Here is a 24,947-nt window from a genome sequence, read left to right as displayed (position 1 = left end):
TGTTGCTGCAAATGGCATTATTTCATTCCTTTTTATGACTGAGTAATATGCCATCATATATACGTACCACAATACCTTTATCCATTCCTCTGTCGATGGACATTTAGGTTGCTTCCGTGTCCTGGCTATTGTAAATAGTGCTGCAATGAACACTGGGGTGTATGTATAAAAGCTATTCTGAGTTTTAAATGCTGATAATTAAAGTATTTTAGGGACCATATAGGCCAAACAGACATTTGTGAGGGCTAGATTTGTCCCTTGGGCCGATGGTTCATGACCTTTGAGTCTAACCCATCTCCCTCCCAACCCAGCCAAGGACACTGAGATTCTGTGAGGTGAAGAGTGGCCTGTCACCACCAGGACCAGAATCCACATGTCCTGTCACCCAGTTCTGGGCTTTTCCTTAGCAGAGCTGCTTCTTTGATTCTCTGGAGTGGACTGGAAAAGGGAGATTACAAATTCAACACAGCAGCAAGAAAACTCAGATGGCCCATCCTCCTCCCTGGACAGGTCATTTGGTCAGAGTACAAGGCAGAAAAGAGATGATTTGCTTCCCAGTCTTCTGACTGTGAGGTAAGTAGTGGGAGGAAAGTAACACTGGACTCATGTCAAGGTTCAGAGAGATTTCATTCTCTTTCAGACACTGATGTATCTGCATATTCATAAAGTCTCAATCATTATTCTAATAATGCCCAGCATTGCTGCTCTATTTTCTCAGGTGTTACCTGTTATCTGCTGAGCAAAGAATACCCGCAAAGGGCTGTACTTCTTCCTCCCCCAGAAAGATAGGCTGTTAAGAGAACCAGCTTCAAAAGTCAGAACCATGGAGAACAGAAGGCATCAGGTTACACAGAAACAATTATGCCCAAGACCCTAATTGGATTATTAGCAGCCCCAAATTCAGCTTTAAGCAATTATCTACTCCACGCCTATGAAAAAATAAAGCACAAGCCATTTCTTGACTGTCCTTCCTAGCGAAGGAGAGGAAAAGATTCTTCTTGCAATGTGTGGAAGAGTTTCTACTAATGAGGCAGAAAACAATTCTTGGAAGAATAAAATTGCATATATCCACACAACCCATTGGTGACTCTTCTTCCATTATTAAAAGGTTTTTTTAAAAAATTGAAGAAAGCAAGTAATTTAAATCTCTATTCATAGCCCAGTTATATTTCTGTATCAAGGTCTGCAAAAGATCAGATAATCCTTTTCAAATTTCCCAGATGACTTCTTATCTCCTGTGAATCACCAGAGCTTCAGTTCAAGACAGCATGGAAGGATTTCAGACCACCCATATGTCAGTCCCTGTGCGGGCTCCAGAGGTGAGGAGGACTGATTGGTAAGACCTCAAGGAGCAGAGTCCCCTGAGCTCAGAGCTTAGGGGTGAAGAAGCTGACACCAAACCAGCTCATCACAGGACAATGCAACACATGTGAGTCTGACTGTCTACACCAAGTTCTGTGGAAACAGAGGATCAAACAACTAGCAGTATGTGGGAAAGTCAAGGGAGGCTGCATGGAAGAGGTGACATTTATGGTCATTGAAGGATGAGTAGGAGTTTGCCAAAGAGACAAGGTAGTAGATTGTCATCATGAGCAGAGAAGACAAGTAATATATGGTCACAGTTGTGAAAATCCTTCAGGAGACCCTATGCAGTTGGTGACGGGGTCCTCTGGTGCACAGGGTGGAGTGCAGCACCTGTGATTTTCTGCAAAGTGTTTTCACCTCATTATTTTATTTTATCCTTAAAATAGCCCAGAGCCCATGAGGCCAGGCTTGTAAAGAGCCAGGCTCTGGGGTGAATACTTGGCATTTATCATTTAATTTAATCTTCCCATCAGGGCTTTGCAGGGGCTATCCTTCCTCTCCCCATTTTGCAGACCAGATTCCAAGGCGGCAGGCCATTAGTTACCTGCCCCAGGTCAAAGCAGGAGAGATGGGATTCAGACCCAGGCACTGTGGCTCCAAGTGCCACACTCTTCACCATGCACCTGCCGCCCATGTGATTCAGGTGGTTAATAACTAACCACAAAAGGCACAGAGAATACAAGGCAGGGTCCGAACTGTGGGGATGGATCTTCATCTCCAGCATTCCGGCTCTCTCTACTCCTCGTGTGGCCCAAGGCGATCAGTTTCCAGCAAACCCACACAGCCTACAGTCTCTATGGAGAACAAGAGTTTGGGCAAATAGGCACCAGATACCACCGGTGGCTGTGACATTTCAAATCACTGGCTTTTCTTCCTTCCCTGCACACAGGCCTGGGGATTACATATCAACCAGCACAGCAGCTCTGCTGGAAATTCTCCTTGTCAACTTATTAGAGCCACCCTCAGACATGAACTGATACAGTTTCCCCAGGACGTTTTAATTTAATTATTTATTCCAAACCTTGGCCTCCCCCTCCCCCCGTCACACACACCAGCACCACCCATCTCTAAACCTCTTAAAAGTGGAAGGTGGGCCAACTCAGAAGCAGAGGGTGAATTCGAATCCCAACTTCGCGTTTATTAACATCTCAGGAATGGAGATCTCTTGGCTATAAAATGGGATTTCTCCATTCAACACATATTTATTGGGGACCTACAATGTGCCAGACACGTAGAATTCACGGTCGGCAAAATGAACCTATTCCTGCCTCATAGAATCTACAACCTAGCAAGAAAGAAAAGCAATGAAATCAATCACTGCGATCAATTTGATAAGCATTCAGTCAGAGGAAGCATGATTCTTAGAGCCGGGAGGGTGATGTTTCCAACTCATCCAGGGTGTTGAAAGCAGACCAACATCCAGTGCCTGGGAGCATTTTGGAAGAAAAGTGGTGAGAATCAGGAGGCTGTGGAAAGAGGAGAGGCTTTAGATTCAGACAAGATCAGGTGCCACTGCTCACTGGACACACTTCTCCTCACCTGTAAAATGGGTATAGCAGCAAGATCTACCTCTCACATTTGTTCTTTTTTTGGGGGGGCGGGGAGAACTAAATAAGATAATGTCAGTTCCAAATCGGGAACATACTGGATTTTCAACCTGTAGTCATTCCTGTCCTCTGTGCCCATGAGTGCAAATGATAGCACCAGCCCCACACTGCAAGGCCTGAGCTTGGAGTGGTATCAGGACACACACAGTCACTGAGTCACTCTTTTAATCAGTTCCTTGTAAGCATAGTAAACCCAAAAATATACACGAAGCAGTGTGAGAAGCAAAGAGGCCTGAATAAAAATATAGAAGAAATCTGGTTCCAGCCACAACTGGGGACCAACTTCCCTGGGCCTCTCTGGTCAATTTTATTCTCACCTGCCAACGGGACAGTAGTATCTACACCAATCGTCCCATGGTAATTAATGGTACAAAGATCAGAACCTGATGAAACAAGTAAATGAGAAGCCGTGGAAAGCCATCCAGGTAGAAATGATTAATGCTCTTATAACTGTCATGATTCTTATTGTTCAGAAGCTGGGCCATGTTCTTAAATGGAGTTTATGATAAATCGTGGTGATGATGTGCCCACTTCTCTTACCATGGGCAAAATAGAAAGATCATGGTCATCACAATCAGAAGACAAAGATTAGAATCCTATCTTGGTCACTTTCAGCTGTGTGACCTTGGTGATCTGAATTAACCTCTCTGAGCCTCCAAGACTTCATCTGCAAAATGGGGAAGAGCAATACATTCTCCATGGCATGGTGTTCTGAGGAGTAAAAGAGCCCACGTCAAGTACCAGAAATATCGTAGGAGCTCCATTAACATGTGAATCTAGGTGAGCAATGTTAGCTTCCCCCCCTGCCCCTCGGAAGCCTGACTCCCCAACTTCTTAGTGATCCCACATAGCCAAGCGTTTCCTGACCCCAAAATCATGCTCATCTCCAGGGAAGTTGCTCTCTGAGATTCTGCCAGCATCGTGAAAGTTCTACGCCAACAACAGCTGGCCCCTCAGGCTCCTTCCTCTTCCCCTCAGCATCCTCCTTTCCCCTCTCAGAAAGAGGTCTCCCTTCTCCTGTCTAAGTCCAGCCCCTCAACCCACACACTCAGGCCCTACTGGTCCAAGCTGGTTCCACGTTCTTTCTGGTCCCTCACATTCCAGCAAGGTGGCAGCACTCTCTTAAAGGGCTCTCCCTCCAGCCAACCAGCCTCAGAAGGTCTTTACTTCCACCTTCTTCTAAGCTCCTCCATCACAGCTCAGTCTTATCTGTTGCTAATGACAGAACCCATTTCTTGCCTCTCAGCCTAATTCCTTTGGGCTTGTACCTCCAAGCTGTTTCTTTCTGTCTCGCTCCTTCATCCTGGCTGCGATGCTCAAATTCCTTGTGGCTCCAAGAAACCACAGGACTGCACTGCCCACTGCCCACACACGTATCCAATAGCACCGTGGTCCTGCTCCCCTGGGAGGAGAGTTCTGACAACTCCCACGCTTCATCAGGGACCCTGCTCCCTCATCAAGTGTCTTCCACTTACAACCTAAGCAGGCTGATTATTGCACTTCTAATTACTTAACATCTAGCACATTAACAAAGATCTACCTAAATTTCCCTTCGGCAAGTCACCAGGGATGTCCATCCGAACGCTGAAACAAGGATCCATCCTGGCCATGGAAGATTCCGTGGGGTCAGAAGGCGGACAGAGAAGGAGGGTCTCCTGTCCAGAGCTGCAGGCAACTCTGAAATAAAGAGCCAATTTGGAGTCCAGCGTGAGAGTGGACCAGAACTGGGAGCCAGAGGAGAGTCTGGCCAGCCTGAAAGCTGAAGGCAGGAGCAGAAGAAGACATCAGAGCCAGCGGAGGGGCTGGGAACTCAGAAGCTACATGCAGGGAGCGAGAGGCCAGACATCTAAGTGACTGGGTGGGTCCGAGCCAGCCTGCTGCCCACGTGCCCGCCTTGGTGTAGTGCCTGAGCAAGAAGGTTTCATTTATGAGGTCAGAGATGCGCGTGGACAGCCTCCTCGTTGTCAAACCCAGCGGTCACTTCCCAGGTCTCTTCCTCCTCAAATGCCACACTGCTTGGCCCCACTCGCCATCCCCGACCACCCTTCCTACCTGAACCTCTCCCCGCTTCAGCATCCTCCCAGCCCTCTGCCTCTTCTCTGGATTCAGTTTTCAAGTCCTCTCCTCTCCTTTTTCTACATTTTCCCATTGTCAGTAAGATCACCAGGTTAGTAAGTAGAAGAACTAGGACACTGTCTTCCAGTGGCCAAAGGCTCTGCCTTTCCCACATGTGTCGTAGTACAGAAAAAAAGCAGCTAAGAAACCAACACCGTTTGCTGTTTAAAATTCATCAAACACTTACTGGGGTCTGGATCTACGCCAGGTGTGGTGGATAATTCTGAACCCTCAAGGAGCTTTAGATTAGAAGGTGGCTGGAGGGTGGACATTTCACAGCAGACACAAGGCTTCCCAACCCTCTGATCTAGAGTCATTTTTAGACCAGCGAGAAGGCGTCTCTCCAAGGTCCTGATCGGTATGTGGGTACCCAGTAATTGTTCCCACATGCACTTGTACTTTTCTACAGCTGCTGCATGCTGTATCTGCAAAAACTATCAGCCTCACCATCAATCCCCAAGCTTGTATGGTCTCTGAATTATTTAATGCTACATTCCAAGAGGCTGCGAATAATGGAATGGGGTGTAAATAATCTTATCTCTGTCTCTACATGCAGAGATTGTGAAGGGGCACCTAAAGAGGCTCTATTCTGCCAGAATCTTCCAACACCTGTGCATGATTAAAAACCAAACCAAATGCCCCCTAGATAACTGCTATTCCCTCGTGGGGGAAAGAAATGAGCAAGTGTCTCATCACATTTCATAGAGAGAGAGAAGCAATTATATATCAGGTTTCAGGTTCAAGTGCATCCAGGATAATTACAGCACTGCTTTCGAGTTGTATAGAGCCTGACAGATCACCTAGTTCTTTCTGCTTTATAGGGATGGGCAGGGTGGCTTTCCTAATTGACAGACAAGGACACTGCTCCCCAGGGAGACTACCTGGCTTACAAATAGAGTTACAACGAGGAAGAAGCAAGCCTGGGGTTTGGGTCTTCTGACTTCCTTGTCAGCAACCTCTTTTCCACCTTCCCACCTGGCTATTGGGGCATCATGCAAACATGCCTTTGTCTCCCAGTCATCATGCAGTGTTCATGTGACCTGCCCACATTTCAGGCTTGTCTTCATGTCAGGTAGATTTTCGCGAGGGCATGGGAAGGGATTCATGTGATTTTCATGCCCCACACTGAGCGTCAGATGCTTGCCCTATCTACTCAGGTTAATGAGCCACTAAGATAAAGGAAGGAGAAAAATGAAAATATTCAGGAGATGAAGGACTCTGTCAATGAGCCCCGCTAAGCGCTATGGTGTGGTAGCAACAAGCTCTGGACCAAGAATCAAGAAATCTAGAAACCAGTTCTGATTCTGCCGCTACCAGCTATATGATCTCGGAGAAGTCTCATCACTGTAAACATCCAACTTCTTACTCAATAAAATGAGATAAATAACAGTTTAGACCCCACAGGGTTGGGGGGGTGACCAAAATGGGAACCATGTACATTAGTGGAAGTGTTATCCCCATCTATGAATGGATGTGCCTAGGATTGTAGTCATGATGCAGGAAGATAAATGCTCATCAGGCCTGGGGTAATTTGGGAGAATTTTCAATCTTCCCAGAGACAAGGAGCCAACACAAAGGCAGAAATGTGAGTTCCTCAAGCCTGCTTCACAGGAATAGTCCATGTTAACCAAAAGTCTTCTGTTGTAAGTCCTCTCCCAATTTCAAAATCTCCATCATAAAATCCTCCTTCCCTCGGGCTTCCCTGGTGGCGCAGTGGTTGAGAGTCCGCCTGCCGATGCAGGGGACGCGGGTTCATGCCCCGGTCCGGGAAGATCCCACATGCCGCGGAGCGGCTGGGCCCGTGAGCCATGGCCGCTGAGCCTGCGTGTCTGGAGCCTGTGCTCCGCACCGGGAGAGGCCACAGCAGTGAGTGGCCCGTGTACCGCAAAACAAAACAAAACAAAACAAAACAAAAACATACCTCCCCGGACAAGGATGGAGGAGAATATGGTCAGAAATGATAAAAGCAGTAAACACTCCACTGCAATCTTCACCCTCATTTCAGAAGTGTTTATCCTCAAATTTCTTTCTTCTCTTAGGAGCTCGGAATCTCTTGTGACAACTATCGCCTACCCACGTATCCCTAAAGGACCATTTGAATCCGTGTCTCAGTACACATCTTGGGTCCTCCCTCGTGTCCACCTTAACTGGACACCTGACTACCAAAACCACGTGGACATCAACCAGGAGGTGGGTGAACAGCATCTTAAGCTAATTAAGGAAAGCAGGTTATTATAGGGAGGCCCTATTCAAAAAAATAAGGAAATCCGGTATGACAGAGAGCTGAAACATCACCTAATTGGGAGAACAATTGCGAAGAACTATTAACCAGAGTAGATTCAGTTCCAGACACCCCACTGCTTAAGTGTCAAGACCAGAATAGCTTCCCAAAGTCTGATGGATGACTCCACTTCCTCTCCAACACTGTGAAAGAGCAACAAGGTAGGATGATGAAAGATTATACAAAAGGTGAGGTTTGTTCTACCTGTTCTCATCCTTTCTCCTCTTCTCTTCCCAGCTTTATGTATTTATTGTGCATTGAATTGTGATTATATCTCTGATACTTCTGTGAGCATCCTGAAGGGAGAAAACTGTATCTCATTTTTCTTTATTTACTCAATGATTCACTGAACATCTCCACACAGGTGATCCACAGACATCTTTTTTTTTTTTTGCGGTACGCGGGCCTCTCACTGTTGTGGCCTCTCCCGTTGTGGAGCACAGGCTCCGGACGCGCAGGCTCAGCGGCCATGGCTCACGGGCCCAGCCGCTCCGCGGCATGTGGGATCTTCCCGGACCGGGGCACGAACCCGTGTCCCCCGCATCAGCAGGCAGACTCTCAACCACTGCGCCACCAGGGAAGCCCCACAGACATCTTTAAATCAAAATGTCTAACAGTGAGTTCCTTAACTGTCCCTCATATTCGCCCTTCTTCCGAATACCCTACCTCAGTTGATGGCACTGCAAACACCCTAATCACCAGGCAAGAAGGTGCCACCCTTGACCCCCACAACTTCCTCATGCCCTACATCCATCAGCCCTAAATCTGATTCGGTTTTGCCTTAGTCTTCAATTAACTCCCTGACGTTTGTTGAATTCCTTACGTGTGCCATGCACTCTAGCTCCAGGGGCATCAGGGTGGACAAAATGGACATTATGCCTGTCCTCGTGGGTTCAAGTCCAGCTCCATCCCTTACTAGTTTGGGAAAATTACTTATCCTCTGTTTGGCTCCAGGTCCTCATCTGAAAAATGGAGATAAAAATAGTGCCTACTTCTGGATGGATGAATGAATTTTAAAAACTGGTATATACATATGATGGAATGTTATTCATCCTTAGAAAGGAAGGAAATCCTACGTCATGCTACAACATGGATGAAGTTTGAATTATGCCAAGTGAAATAAGCCATGTAGAAAAGGACAAATACCGTTGATTCCACTTAGATGAGGCTAAACGAGTCGAACTCATAGAATCAGAAAGTAGAATGGTGGCTGCCAGGGGCTGAGGGAAAGGGGCTCTGCGGAGTTGTTATTTAAAGGGTATAGGATTTCAGTTTTGCAAAACGAAAAAGTTGAAGAGAATTATGGCACCACGGTGTGAATATACTTAAGACTACTGAACTGTGCACTTTGAAATGGTTAAGATGCCAAACTGAGAAATCCTGGGATGGATGTAACTTTAAGCACGGCTAGATTCAGGGGCTCAGAGGATGTGGTCAGGGAGGGCCTTGTCCCCGTCTGCTGGCTCTGCCTTCCTGGAAGGGTGATGGGGGTATTTCAGGCTGGCCTGACCCCAGGGAGCCACTGGCTTTCAGGTTTATGTCCTGTCACAGCCCAGCAATTCTTGCAGAAGGAAAGTCTCTCTTTCCCTGTAGTTCCAATAAAAGTCTCAAGGTTGACTCTGAATAAATAAATAAATAGAATGGTCAAGATGATAAGTTGTGAATTGTGTCTTTTTCACCACAAGTCAAAAAATTTTTTAAATCAACCTAAGAAAATAGTGCCTATCTCTCAGGATTTTCATGAAGATTCAATACATGAGTTAATACGTGTAGAGCACTTAGAACACAGTAAGTGTTCATAGCAAGTACCATGTGCATTTGCTGTATACAAATGCTCATTGTAATAAGTGGTACTGAAGAACAAGGGCTCCCCCGTGCCCTGGTGACCTTACACATAGGCACATAAACCAGGCAGACAAAGTCTCAAGCCACAGCCCGTCTGAGTCTTGGCAGAAAGAAGAACCTGAGGATGAGAGGCTTCTAAGAAGCCACTACGAATTCATCTCCACTCACTCCCCATCCCCCCTGGGAAGCTGTTAGAAGATAGTTTCTCATGACTTCTGATGAGATATGAGACTCTTCACCCCTCCCCCTCCCCACACAGCTGCACTCAGCAGGGAGTGTCCCACCACTTTGCTACGTTGTCATCTGGGCCCTGTGGCTTTGGCGTTCTCCTTTTGGGGTGTGCGAGAGGGATCTGAGTAGCTAGCTAGTGGCTTGGGCTCCTCTCCGTTTCACTGTCTATGTGTGTGATAAACTGTCTCCATCTAAACATGGACGATTGTATCTTGACTGGACAAATCTGTCAGCCTTTGCCCTTGGCCTTGTGCTCAACAGAGAGAAAGAAAGTGTCTCATATAATAAAGAGACTAACAGAGGGACTGTCCAGGTCAAGGGCATCCATAAGAGGCTCTCCATGGACTGCCCTACATTTGACCCATCAGCAAATACCATCACTTCTGCCTTTAAAATACACCATCTGGTCTCTCCTCCTCTGCTTGTGGTCCCTCCCGTGAGGTTTCCTAGAGGAACCAGGGCAACCTTGTAAATATACAGAGAATCATGTCATTCCCCTCCTTCTTGCTCTTCAAAGACTTCCAGTTATATCAAATAAATGCCATTCTTATCAATGCCCTACAAGACCCTTCACGACCTGGCTTCTGCCTACATCTACAGGCTCGGTCACGAGCCAAGCTCTTGCCACACAGGCTTCTTCTAGCCCATCAAACACGACAAGAACGTTTTGCACCGTAGAGCCTTTGCACATGCAGCCCTTCCCCCTCTGGAGCTGAGGAGAAGAGAAGATGGTAGAAGACAAAATCCTGAAGGAGTCCTAAGAATGGGAAGCAAGTGATGAGCAGGTGGAGATGTGGGGCAGTAACTCAGAGAGTGGTGTCAGGAATCCAGGTGAGGAGAGCATCTCAGGAAGGAGAGATTAGTGGACTCCGTGGTCTGACGGGAACTCATGTGAGACTCACGGTGTTCAACAATTCAGCATGATGCGAGGTCACTGGTGGCCTTATTGTGAGCAGCCCTGGAGAGATGGGGGGTCGAGGCCAGCCCGTGGGGTGTCAGAGAAAATCAATGAGAACCAAGTATGAGGAAAGGCTGGAGATGAGGATGAAAAGGGAAAGTAACAAGAATGAAGTTGTGAGACGGCAGGAGAGGATGGATTCCAGAGAACAAGCAGAAGAAGTAGCCTTGGAGGAAAGGAAGATGCTTGAAAAACAAGAGTAAAAGAGAGAAGAGGGGGTGCTTTTAGACGTCCCATGTGTCTTTTTTCTCAAACTTCACACTGAACTTCTCATGGTTCAACCAAATGCATCACACTGGCCTTCTCCTCTGCACTTTTGCTCAGACTCTTTGTTAAGAATGTCCTTCCTGAGACTTCCCTGGCCGTCCAGTGGTTAAGACTCTGAACTTCCACTGCAAGGGGCGCGGATTCGATCCCTGGTCAGGGAACTAAGACTCCACACGCCGCGCACCTGGGCCACAAAAAAAAAAAAAAAAAGTCCTTCCTACTTTCCTTTGCCTACCTGCTCCTAGTGACTTTACGTGCACACTTTGAAGACCCCCTCTTCCCGCTTGGGTGACGTATTTCTCCTCTTAATTCCCCAAACCTACCCTTCATAACTCTGTCACTGCATTTGTCAGTTTGGTTTATATTTACAATCTTAGCAATCTGTTTCCATCATGAACGCATGAGCTCTCTGTGGGTAAGACGCTAATCCTATTTAGGTCTGCATCCCCAGGGATGTCTAACATAAAATGGGCACCATTGTAAACATTTGCTGAGCGACTGGAATTAGCAGCCCTGCACTGAGTCACAGCTTTGCAATTTGTCTTTCCTCTGAATAGTTTTAAGCAAATTGTTTCATCTCTTTGAGCCTTGGTTACTTACACTATATATAAGGAGACCAAACCCAACTGAATATTGAAGGAATCGAATGGAATATTGATCATGATAATGCTTTCGAAAAGCATGCTTACAATGATCACATGATTACAATGTAATATGTTACCATCCATCGCTGTTACGTCTTAGGGGGAGCTGTTCCTTTAATCAGTTCTAACAGGAGTATCCACGATGTTAATGAGTTTCGGTTTTGGTTTTTGAGAAATTGGAGAGGTGGTGGTGTGGTGGATTGACGCCTGGAATTGGACTCAAGTTCCTAAATAGACTTGGGACTCAAAGAAAATCACTTAATTCATCAATTTGATTAGTTATAAATATTTGCTGAGCACCCACCAGGCATCAGGCACTGGGGATGCAGAAGTGAGAAGGTTCTGTTCCCACCTAGAGAGAGAGAAACTTGCAAATCAGCGGTGAGAGTTCAATATCTCACAGTAACGGCTGGGATAGAGGTGGGAGAGAGTAGAGCAGTAGCACCGTGGAAGGAGAAAGAGGCAGTCAGAGAACCTTCCCAAGGAGAGCTGGGGGTGCATTTGAGCTGCAATTTGGAGGATGGGTGGGACTTGCCACAGAGAGCCAGGGGAGGGGACTGCAGCATGAGTAAAGGCTGGTGTGTGTGGCAAACAGACTTCAGGGTGGTCCCATGATCCCCACCTCCTGCTATTCATGCCTTTGGTAATATCCTCCCCTTGAGAAGGGGCAGAGCCTCTTCTAACCAATAAAAAAATGGCAAAACGGAAGGGATATCACTCCTGTGACTATGTTATATTATATAAAACCCTGTCTTGCTAGCAGATTGCTCTAGGATACTTGCCGACTTTGAACAAGCAAGCTGCTGTGAATCCTACAGCTTCAAGGAAACAAATTCCAACAACAACTGAGAAAGCTTGAAAGTAGATCCTTCTCCAGCTGAGCCTTCACATAAGAATGCAGCCCAGCCACCCCCTTGACTGCAAGCTGGTGAGATCCTGAAGCAGAGAACCCAGCTAAGCTCTGCCCCAGATTCTTGACCTATGGAACTGTGAGACAATAACTGTATGTTGTTTAAAGCCGCTACATGTGTGCTCATTTATTAGGCAATGATAAAAATATATATATAAAGTGTGAGGCAACACACTTTTAAGCTCAGAAGAGACATGGCCATCTCCTAAGCCTTGGTTTTCCCAAGCATAAAGCTGGAATTGTCACAAGATCAGACACGCACACTTCTCTGGACCTTTGGGGGATGCTGGTGAGATGGGGGTTTAGCTGTGAGAGCATTTATGAATTGCTGGATGCCATAAAGTTGCTGGTTGATCCCATCTCCTTACAGACACACTTAACCACAAAGTTCCCAGAGTCTGCCTGCCTCACCCCTATTTAGAAACAGTAAACGTTGGGAAGTAGTCAAGCTGTATTCAGGTCTCCCCAAAGCAGTGTACTTTCTCATCTCTGAAGCCTTTGGCCAGACTGTTTCTTCTACAAGAATGCTCTTTCCGGGATTTCCCTGGTGGTGCAGTGGTTAAGAATCCGCCTGCCAGCACTATTTACAATAGCCAGGACATGGAAGCAACCTAAGTGTCCATCAACAGATGAATGGATAAAGAAGATGTAGCACATATATACAATGGAATATTACTCAGCCATAAAAGGAAATGAAATTGAGTTATTTGCAGTGAGGTGGATGGACTGTCATACCCAGTGAAGTAAGTCAGAAAGAGAAAAACAAATACCGTAGGCTAACACATATACATGGAATATTAAAAAAAAAAAAAACAGGTTCTGAAGAACCTAGGGGCAGGACAGGAATAAAGATGCAGATGTAGAGAATGGACTTAAGGACACGGGGAGGGGGAAGGGTAAGCTGGGACGAAGTGAAAGAGTGGTATGGACATATATACACTACCAAATGTAAAATAGATAGCTAGTGGGAAGCAGCTGCATAGCAGCTGAGATCAGGTCAGTGCTTTGTGTCCACCTAGAGGGGTGGGATAGGGAGGGTGGGAAGGAGACGCAAGAGGGAGGAGAAATAGGGATAAATGTATATGTATAACTGATTCACTTTGTTATAAAGCAGAAACTAACACACCATTGTAAAGCAATTATACTCCAATAAAGTGTTAAAAAAAAAAAAATCCTCCTGCCAATGCAGGGGACACAGGTTCAGTCCCTGCTCTGGGAAGATCCCACATGCCGTGGAGTACCTAAGCCCGTGCACCGCAACTACTGAGCCTGTGCTCTAGGGCCCGTGAGCCACAACTACTGAGCACCCCCATGCCACAACTACTGAGCCCCCCGCTCCACGACTACTGAAGCCTGCACACCTGGAGCCCATGCTCCTCAACGAGACAAGCCACTGAAATGAGAAGCCCACGCACCGCAACGAAGAGTATCCCCGGCTCACTGCAACTAGAGAGAAATCCCACATACAGCAGCGAAGACCCAAGGCAGCCATAAATAAATAAATAAATAAATAATGTACTTTTTAAAAAAAAAAGAATGTTCTTTCCTCCTCTTCACCTCTCCTGTATCTTCCTACCTACTTCTCATGTGCTTTTAGCTCAGACTCTGCTTCTCCCAGGCTCCCTTCTACGGCAAGGGGACATCCTCCCATCCTCTGTGACCCCAGGGCACCCTGACTGACCCTCGTGACATACTTCACTACAAGTTCTCATTTACCTAGTGTCTCCCATCTCACCTCCAATGAGCCGTGACCTCCTTAAAGAAGGTGAATCTTATTCACCTTCATGTCCCTAATATCCAGCACAATGCCCAGTGCATAGTAGGTGATATTATACATATATATAAAATATATATGTATATAAAATAGACCATTTACATACACATATATTTATATACGGTGGAGGCAGCTTCCCAGTCTAGGAAAATGATACTGATACATGTAGTGCAGGAAAGACTCCACCAACATATCCCCCCAGGGAAGTATATCCATTTATAATTTTATTCCATTTAATAAGAGGATGTGTGGGGGCTTGCTTAAACCCTTTTCTTTTTTAAAAAAGAAAAAACACTTGGAGAGTATTTGGTGCTCCTGCAGGTATAGACAGCTCTCCTGTTCCAGGCTCCCTAGGGAAGCTGTCAGAGAAAGTTTGCTGCTGTCTGAGTTGCCTTCTCTTCTGAGTTGTCAACTCAACTGCTTTCCAGCAGCCATCCTGAGAGGTGGGAGAAAGAGGAGGTGACTTTGCTGGTGTTTAAATCAAGAAAAGAAAGCCTTAATTATCAGGGATGGGGCCAGTCCCACTCCCTCAGGGAAGGCACAGGAGAGAGACAGGTGGAGGTGAGGAAGGAGGTCCATGCAAGCCCTGCATTGAGGCACCAGCCCAAGGACGCTGGTGGGGGAAGAGACGGAGGGATGGCATCTCACTCCTGCTTCTCCCCCAACCCAAGTCAGGGGCTCTCCTTGGCTGAAGCCATAAGGCGGAGACAAGACCACCCACACCTCGCTCCCAGCCGGGAGGTGGGGCTTCGCTCCCCTTCCAGCCTCGCTTTGAATTCAGGCTCCACCACTTGCTAGCAGTATGACCCAAAGCGAGTCAACGAACCTCGCCGAAACCCAGTTTCCCATCTGAAAATGGAAATAGCAATCCCAGCCTCAAAGGGTTGTTGAGATAATTAAACAGGGTTAAGTGTGCATGAAGCCTGGGAGAGATAAATGATTTTAAAATGTCAGTTCCACGTCTCCCCAGCCACCTCCCCGAGCATGGCAGCCACTTGAACCCAAAGAAAAATGCACTGAAGGAAAACGAGCTACCGCAGGAGAGAGCACTTTGAGGCGAGTAAAACCCCAGTGGGTAAAGTGTAATTACCATTCCTACTAGTGAAGAAAACAACAGGTATTGCACAGAGGCAAATGACAGTGGCCTGTGTACACGGCATCGCACACTGGGCTGCTGAAGCACATTGTACCTCATCTGACCCTCAGACTGTATCCATATTTCACTATTGCCTCCATCGTACAAATGAGGAAACTGAGGCTCAAATATTACAACGGTTTTCCCAGAGAGCCCCACTTAGGACTCAGGAAGATTGGTAACCAACTCCAACTTCCTGGAGTTGCATGCTCTTTCCAGCCTTCTTCACACATTCTATCCATGAGCACTCTTGATCATCCAATCCCTCACCCTGTAGGTTCCCCCACCACGGACACATCTCACACATTCTCCTGGCTTCTCCCAACATTTCTAAATGATAAGAACGATTTCGATTGAACGTAACAGAAACTCAACTCAAACGAGATGAACAGAAAGGGAATTCATTGACTCCTGTGCCTGGGATGCGCAGGGCGTGGCTCAGGCTTTAGAGGTAACTGGGTCCAGGTGACGGGTGGATAGTGCCAGTCAGGTTATAAATACAAGGTATCACCAAATCCTACCAGGTCCTCCTTTTCCAACCTCACTGCCTTCACCAGCAAAGCCTGTACTACCCAAACCCTCTATCCTAGACAAAAACTGTCCACAGAGCACCTCCTCAAAACACACGTGGACTGTCCACACCTCTGAGAATTGCCTCAAAGAAGGCGGAATGGCTGTCCCACCTGGGTCTCGTCCTTCCTGATGCCAATTCTCCCTTCTCCGTGATCCTTCTCTGACCCCTCCTGGCCATAGCCTATAGTCTTGGAGAGGTGAGGTAGCCTGGGATCTGATGGGCAGATCTGGAGTTTGGTTTATGGTTTTGTTTTTAACTGAAATAAGCTTTTAGGATTTGAAGGTTGCCTGCTGCTTTGTTCTATTTTTATAGTGAACACAGCAAATCCTTAGATAATCTACTTTAGTGGCCATTTAATTATATGCACGTGAAGCAAGGAAGACCAGCACTGGGGGAGGGTGCACTGGGACTCGGACAACAGCCGTCATTCTCTTCTAAGAAGAACATGGAAGTATTGGCTTAGGAACCCAAGAGCCTTTGGGGAACAAAATGATTTAGACCCCAAGCCCTAACCTTTTGATGCTCAATGTTCATGGACATTGAAGACTGAGGGGGTTAAACCATGGCAGCCGGCAAGTGGGCCTTATGAACAGGGCCCCTCCCTCTTGCATCACCTTGTCCAAGATGCTCTCTGTGGGCTCTCTGGTCTGGCCCCTGAGTAGGTGGAGAAGGCAGAGCTCACCTCCTCTGTAGGCCTGGTTCTCTTCCACTCAGGGTAGATGGGTAGGAAGACCTGCGTTGGCCTCAGTTAGAAGCCACAGTCCCCAGCTCAGCTTAATAGAGGCCCCATATTCTAGAAATTATAAGGTATTTGCCCAAATTCATAGAGTTGTGCTTTCTCTTTTGACCTCCGTTTTCTGTGTATACACTCGCAAACACAAAGAGAGGTGAAGATGCTTTTTTATAGTGCCTTCGAGTTTCATCCCAGCCTCTGTTTTGCTTTGTTTCATTTTTCCTCCTGGGCTGGGGGCAGTAAGGACAGAACTTAGAAGACGAGTGACTTCCCCAGGATGGGCAGAGCAACACAAGCACAAGGTGTCAGTGGCCAAGCAGGTCTGTGTCCCATCTGTGTCCCTGACCCTCACTCACCTCGCACTTGAGGTACCATCTCATTCCTTCCTCACAGCAACACCCCGACGTGTCCGTGTATGACACCCAATGTTTGGGATAAAGCGGGTGGAGAGAAGCTAAGCAACTAGCCCAAGGTCACCTGGTCTGTGAGTGGCAGCACCAAGCTTGTGCCCTGGGTGGCTTTTCATCCAGGACGTGACAAGGTGGCATGTGAGACCTGACTCTGCCTTGTCATGCACGGTATTGGCTGAAGCCCAGTAAAAGAACAAATGCCTTTAAAAAATAACTTTGCATATAGCATTTGCCGAACCGTTTAAGAAATTAAATACACAAATCAATTTCTGTTTTATTATGAAGTTGATCTTGTCAATACTCTCCTCGGGTCTTCTAGGTTCCTCCCTCCAAAACAAATTGAAAGGAGAGGCCAAGAACAGTGAATTCATCCTGGGCTGGGCTTACCTGCCCCTTCACAGGGCTTCCCCCCACCCCACTGACCATCAGCCCACACTTCAACCCACTCAGCTCAACAGGAATTCTCAGGTTCCCAGTGCTCTTCCGCCGTCCTGGGTGGGGCTGTCTGCTTTTCCGTCGCTCTCTCTTCTCTTTCCCTGTCTCAGCGTCTCCACTCTTCTCCAGCTATTTTCTCCCTCCCCTGCCTCTCTGCATCTCTTCCACATACATACACATAAACTCACTTTATGTTTTATATATCAAAGCTAATTTCCTCCAAGGTGGGGAGAAAATCTGTCCTGAAAAGATAGGTATATTTTTGCCAGTATCGCCAGGTGGTGGTAGTTTTCCCCAAAGCCCTTAAAATCCCTGTTCCTTCCCTGTGTCCAGGGAATCTTCCCTGAAGGGCAAAGGCATCTGTTCATTAATCAGAGAGCACTGAAGCCCCATTCTGTCCTCCTGGGGCTTTTCTGATCTGCTCGGCCGTGCCCCTGGGGGTCCTGGGCCTCCAAAGAGACCTCTGGCAGGAGCCGTGAGAGTCTCCACCAGATGCTCAGCATGGCCCCTTTCATGTCCTTCCCTGGGCTTCCCTTCGTGGGTCGAGCTCCCTCGGCCAGGGCTCTGTCTATTGGTAGTGCCCCAGCGCAGGACACCCACACAAGATAGGGAGGCCAGGTGGACGGGGGGAGGGGGGTCCCGCACTGACTGAAGGGCTGTCACTGCAAAGGTCAGCTGGCTGTGCGGGCCCTTCGTCTATTACGGCTGATGATGCCCACAGCTGGCCGACCCTGGGTGGACCCGCGGGAATTCCCATCTCAGAACTCAGCAGCTTTCTCAGGAAGGAGTGTGCTTTACAGATGAGACACGGACAGACCCTGAGTGGCAGGCCATCTGTCATACTCACCGCATCCCATTGAGGCCTTCTCTCTTTTCCCCTGAATGATGATTTTTCCTGCTCTGATTGGACCTAAGGACATGTCAGATGTAGACAAGAATAGGAGACCCCTGGGGATGGCAGTCTTCTCCAGCTAATCAGCCTGCTGATGGCTGTCCAAGAAGAGCACAGCCACAAATCCCATGATGTCGTGGAAAGAAACATGAGCTTCAAGTGAGATTGAACTCCAATCCCAACCCCATCACTTCTAGACGTGTGACCTTGGGCCAATTACTTGGTTTCTGCATTCTGACAGGAAATGGGTAGCACACTCAGAATGAGTACCATGGGGAGAGTTTAACAGACAACTATTCAGACGGGAAGGGCAGCATTGGAGGAGAGCTAAAGGACCAGTAACGGGAGGGGAACCCTGACCAGCCCAAAGCTTGAAGGGTGGACGGGAATAGCTTCTGTGTGGACAGGAGCTGCAGCCTTCAGTAGAGGGAGGCAGGCAACCCGCAGCAGAAACACCAGAAGCTTCCTCTCCTTCCATCTCCCATCTCCTGGTGCCCCCCCATGACACGCCCAACCAAGGGGCAAGGGACCCATGGAAGCAGTCCATCCAGCTCAGCTCCGGGAGAGGAGGGAAAATACCCAGAACACGCTGAGCCGCGGTTTCTATATCTATAAAAGAGAAGCAGTAATAACCATAGGATTTTTGAGAAGATTCAACAAAATACTATCCTCTGGAACACAGGAGCTGTTCTGCATTTCCTCTCACCAATACCCTGTGCTTGTCTGGGTCTCCCCCAAATCAGGACACATTCCTTCACCCAGGAGCTCCCCCGGAAACGGTCACCAGCATCACAGGATGTCCTCTGTTTAGAAAACATTGACACCCAAAGTTTAAGCAATGGTTTACACAGCTCTCGATCTGATTTAACGCTCCCAGCAGCCCGGCAGGTGAACGCGCTTGTCCTCATTTTACAGGTGAGGAGCTGAGGCTCAGATTAATTACTCTGCGCAGGTGTATGTGTCATGAATAAGAGAGCCACGACTCAAACACTGATCTTTGCCTTCTAGGTCTGTGCTTCTTTCAATTTATTTTGCACCTCACACCAGAAGGGGAGTAGAGTTTTCTGACCCACCCAGAGGAGAGGGGAGTCCTCCTCTGTGGCCAGACTCTGCAGATCTCTTTTGAGTGTACCCTCCCCCTTCCCCCTTCTGTGGACTTTTTGTTTCAACGCCAAACCTGAAACTTTTCACAAGAGGACTCTTCTCGGGGCTCTGAAGCACTTTGCCCCATGCTCAAGGGCAGTGGGAAGCAGCCCCTGCTGGAGGTCCTCAGCCAGTGACCCTGGGTGCTGGAGAATGACCCAGCCCCCCTGCTTCTGGGCGTGACCCTCCAGGCTGAGGCACAGCTGGGCTTCAGAGCTCCCTGAAGGCTCAGGCTGTGGTGTCCTCCTCAGGACTTTGCTGAAATGGCACCTTGGCTCTGTTCCTCTCCCATTCCCGGTCCTGCTTGCATCCCCATTCCTTCTCTGGCATCTCCTGAGAGCACATCCTCCAAAAACCACCTGCACACAAGTGCTTGTTTCAAGGTTTGCAACTGAGGAACCCCTTTCCCCAAAGCCCCTTCACGGGTGCTAGAAATATCCTCACAACAATGGAGAGATTGTCGGACTGGACCACTTCTCCCCAAAGCAGAGGCAACCTCTCTTCTGCTCCAGACCCTCGAGCTTTCTGTGAAATTATACACTATTCAAAAAAATTAAAAAACATCATTCTCCAAGAAGCCAGGAAAATCTCCATGATTCCTGGCCCCAGGTCTACCTATATAGCACAGTACACAGTGTCCTTGACGGTTTTTCTCAGGGATGCACAAATAGTCCCAATTCCCCTCAAATTCCATCTCCTCTGCAGGTTCACACCTGAAATTCCACTATCAGGGTTTTGGTTGCTGCACCAACAGAACATCCTAGTGGGAGTCATATCGAAGCTGTAATCTCAAAGCCGTTACACTTCAATTTGAATGAAATATCAGTTTCTTCATCTGTAAGACAGAGATAATGCCACGATCTTGGGGGCTTAGAGTAAAGACGAATAAAGGCACAGTACGTGTGAAAGAGCTACAAAAGGGATATCACGATTTGAGAAACTGCCCTTGCCACAATGACCATTTCATCCGGGAGCCCTTCTGGGGCTGAAGGCGAGTGCTACTTCCACCCCCTCGAGCTTCTAGGGAAGGAGGCTGGTCAACCTAGAAAACCAGGGACAATGCTGTCTCCTGTAAGGGACAGACTCAGAACGGCTTAGGCAATGCAGAAGACTTATCCGCTCACATAAAAGAATCTCAGCATGGGTTTTCCAGAACTGGTTAAGTCACAGTTCAATGACTTTATCAAGGACCTAAGATCTCCCCATATTTGCAGTGCCTCATCGTTACTCGTTGGGGAAATGCAAATGAACAACACAATGAGATACCCTGACACACTTATTCAAATGGAGAAAATTTTGAAAATTGACCACACCAAGGGTTGGTGAAAATGTGGAGGAACTGGAACTTTAATATACTGTAAAATGGTACAAGCGCTTTGGAAAACAGTTATACCCACCACATGGTCCAGCCATTCCACTCCTGGGTATTTACCCAAGAGAAGCAAAAGCATATGTTCCTACAAAGACTTATCTATGAATATTCATGGAAACCTTACCTGCGTAGCTGAAAACTGGAAACAATCCACAAGTTCATCAACAGTTGAATGGATAAACAAATTAGGGTACCTGCATACAATAGAATACCACTCAGCAATGAATAGTAATGAACTAATGATACACTCAACAATTTCGATGAATCTCAAAGTAATTATGCCCCATGACAAAAGCCAAGCAAGAAAGAGTACATACTGTGTGATTTGTTTATATAAAAATCCAGGAAATATAAACTAATGTATAGTGACAGGAAGCAAATCAGTGGTTGAAAGGGGACAAGAGAGCGAGAAGGACAGGAGAGAAAAATCACAAAGGGGCGTGAGGAAACTTCTGGAGGTGATGAAAATGTTTCTTATCTTGAATGGACAAACAACAATATCCTACTGTATGGCACAGGGAACTATATCCAATCTCCTGGGATAAAGCACAATGAAAAAGAATGTACATATGTGTAAAACTGAGTCACTGCTGTACAGAAGGGTGACGCAACACGGTAAATCAACTACACTTCAATAAAAACAAATGTTTCATACAGTTGATGATAGTTTCATACATATATCAAAACTAATCAAACTGTATGCTTTAAATATGTTCAGTTTACTGTAAGTCAGTGATCCTTGGTAAAGCTCTTCTCTCTTTTTTTTTGGGGGGGGGTACACGGGCCTCTCACTGCTGTGGCCTCACCCGTTATGGAGCACAGTCTCCGGACGCGCAGGCTCAGAGGCCACGGCTCACGGGCCCAGCCGCTCCGCGGCATGTGGGATCTTCCCAGACTGGGGCACGAACCCGTGTCCCCTGCATCGGCAGGCAGACTCTCAACCGCTGCGCCACCAGGGAAGGCCTAGACTTCTTTATTGAGTGTCTACTACGTGCCATTCATGTGCTGTATGCTGGGGATGCACCAGTAAAGACTCTGCCCTCTGTAGTCCAAACTCCAGCAGAGAAAGTCAGCAAGAAACAACAACAGCAAGATGGCACTCACACTCACTCCCCAAAGCATTATGTCTCTTGGCGCTACTCACTGACCAATTTTGCTCCTCTGAATCACAGTTTTTTTCTTGTGGTGATCATCTATCCTCCTCTGGGAGCACATCCTTTCTTCTAATGATCTTCTATCATTGCTTAAGCTACAGTCAAGTGCCTGCCAGCAAAGATTATACGATGCTCTGTCTTCATACTTCACATTGACTTTGAGGACATTCAACCATCACACTCTGAATCCATCAACCACATCTTCGACTGCTCCCTTTTTGCATCCATCTTGCCTTCTATTAGTAGATTAGGAGAAAGCATGGTACAGCAAAAGGACCATGGGTTTTGGTAGCAGACACACCTGGATCCCAACCTGTCTCACCACTACACTATCTGTATAACCTCGAAAAGGTAATAAGTCTCGCTGAGCCTCAGTTTTTCCATCCATACCATGGGGATAATATATAACTTCCGGGATTAACATGAGGATGGATAAGAGATAATGCATGTGAAGAACGAAGTATGGTGCCTGACACGTAGTAGGTGCTCAGCAAATCAAAACTATCAATATAATAATGATGACGGTTCAAAACCAAGCTCTATGGTTCACTAGCACTGTGTCCTTGGGCAAGTTATGTCACTGCTACCGTGTCCAGTTTCTTCATTTGAAATGTGAGAGTTACAATGTTGATTCAACAAGCTGGATGTCAGGATTTCCATGAGAGTCACATTAGAGACTCATTACATTAGCACAAACTGAGCACTTGCTAATTGCCAAACAATGTGCTTGGTGTTGATACAATAGAGATGGAAAAAAGAAAGACAGAGTCCTTGGCCTGCAAAAGCTCAGAAAATATAAGCAGCAAACTCTACTGTAGTAAGAAAGGAAGTTCTAGAGGCTAAGGGAGGGTGGAGGGACACTTCTTGCAGTCTGGAGAAGAGAAATCAGGAAAAGCTTTTTGGAGGGTGTATTATCCGAGTCAAGGCTGAAAGGATCCATAGGGCTTATCCAAGGAGAAGGGGAGAAGAAACATTTTCCAGATCAATGGTCAGCGAGAGCTGGTCTTATCACAAGACTGCAAGTCCGGCACGGCGGGTGCTGAGCTGGGTAGCATGCCCAGCACCTTACCTGACCACAGAGGGCACCAGGTGGAGGCTGGCCTCCCTTTCCATCCTGCCCCACCAGCAGCCAGCACGGAGCTGTGCTGGCAGAAGAAGAATTTGGCCCTGTCTCCATTTCCAGACTGACCCATATGCAAGCATCCCCAGAGACATAGCATCCCCCCTCCCGTCAGGCCGTCCAAAGTGACTCCCTGCCCCTGGCGCTGACACAGCCTGGTGACAATTACAGGGTAAGAGCGACTCCTCACCACACAGCCTTCAGATCGGTGCTATTATCTTTATGTAACATTTATATTTCCTTTTGTCCTCTGCAGCCTTAGGACTTCCGGCTCCTGATTAGTCATAGAGTGTGACTTCTGCTGAAGAGGCTGGTGCAGGAAAAAGGTTCTGGATGGCTTTATCCGGCTCCCTGTCAGGTCCCTCTGTTAAGCCGTCCCCTGCTCCCCACCCCACACGCCCGAAACGGCTGATTCCCCACGGCAAACTGGGAACAAGAAGAGAGAGACTGCCAACTTTTTGGAGCCACTACACATGCTGGTAAGTTTCTGCCCATTTGTTACACAGCAAGAGAAAACTAACACAGGCTCTCAGGCAGAAATGGACTTGATGCTTAGAGAAGGATGGGGGGAGGGGGGAGGGAGGAAACGAGGGAGGGAGGAAGAGAGGGAAGGAAGGAAGGAAGAGACAGTAGGAAGGGCGAAGGCCAGAGTGGACAAAATACGCTGAGAGGAGTCAAGTGCAGTATGAGATGTAGTCAAAGCCAGGCGGGGGCCAGCTCATAGAATGATTTGTTTGGCGTGGCAAATAGTTTAAATTTAAATGCAAGTGGGAATTTTTGAAGGTCCTTAAGTTGATGAGCGACGAGATCTGATTTACAGTTTTCAAAGAGCACTCAGTATGCTATATAAAGAACAGATTCTAGGAAGCAATGCTGGCGACATAGAGACCAGTTGGGAGACTGCCGTAACAGCTGAGGGAGAAATGGTGGAGTCTGGGGCATTTGCAGCAGAAGGGGAGCTGGAGAGAAGTGAACAGACTCAGAATCTCTCTTAAGGAGAGCACCCACAGGGCTCACTTGTGGGCTGGATGTGGGGTGAAGTGCTTAGATGAATTAAAGGTGATTCCCGGGACTGGGGCTTGAGTGACTGGGGAGAAGGTGGTGACATTTACCAAGATGGCGAAGAGTAAAGGAGGAGCAACTTTGGAGGTAAGGTGAGAAAATTAAGACTTTCTTTGATGTATTAAGTTGAGATGCTCATTAGTCATCTAAGTGGAGATGTCAAGTCACAGGATATATGAGTCTGCAGCTTCACGGTGTTAGTGCTGGAGATATAAATTTGGAAGTCATTATCATGAAGATGGTATTTAAAGCCATGGAAGTGGATGAGGTCACCTAAGGACAGAGTGCAGGTAAAGAAGCAAAAGGGACCCAGAGCTGATCCAACGTTCAGACCCAGAGCAGGGGAGGGCATCCAGCAGAGAACACTGTGTGAAGACGGCCTGGGAGGGAGGGGTGGGAGCTGGAGGAAGCTGTGGGAGCGAAGCTAAAGCAGTTTCAAGAAGCCAGAGGAGCCGGGCACGTGACGTGTGACTAGGAGACAGATGTGATGACACGGAAGAGACCCTCGAACTCGCCAGCTTGGAGGTTGATGGTGACCTGACAGAGCAGTTGCTGTAGCGGAGGACGGGGTCATATTCAGCCCAAACGGTGGTGGCAGAAGAGGGAATGGATGATGAGGGAGGTCAAAGGACATTGAGGATGTGATCCTATGATGGAGAGCAGAGGAAAGCACCCGAAGCTAGTGGGGCAGTGGTAAAGGCGGAAGTATTAGTGTTAGAACATGCATCATCCCAGTAGAGGAATCATGTCCCAGGTCTGACCCTGTAACGCAGACCACAGGTGGGAGTGTCCCTTTGATAGAAGCAGGAAGCGTCACCCACTGAAACAGGAGGAGATGGAGAGAGAGCAAAAGCAGAGGCAGGAAGGACTCCTAATCTGATTGCTTCTAATTAATGCCATTTTGGTGCTGGGACACCTAG

General features: G+C 47.4%; 1 long non-coding RNA gene across 4 annotated transcripts in view; it reads right to left on the bottom strand.

Annotated features, from left to right (window-relative positions):
* Nucleotides 1–24,947, bottom strand: part of LOC132413289 (uncharacterized) — a 445,109-nt gene that overhangs the window by 322,773 nt on the left and 97,389 nt on the right. Inside the window, exon 3 of one of the 4 annotated variants that reach the window (XR_011246238.1) lies at nucleotides 20,816–20,885. The exons of the other annotated variants lie outside the window; for them this stretch is intronic. This is a non-coding gene — a long non-coding RNA (uncharacterized lncRNA). The remainder of the gene's footprint in view (nucleotides 1–20,815; nucleotides 20,886–24,947) is intronic. 4 annotated transcript variants of the gene reach the window in all.

Source organism: Delphinus delphis, chromosome 17 (assembly GCF_949987515.2).
Source record: "Delphinus delphis chromosome 17, mDelDel1.2, whole genome shotgun sequence".
Taxonomy (NCBI): domain Eukaryota; kingdom Metazoa; phylum Chordata; class Mammalia; order Artiodactyla; family Delphinidae; genus Delphinus; species Delphinus delphis.
Note: the sequence above shows the minus strand (reverse complement) of the source record. Positions and strands in the feature narration are given on the sequence as shown.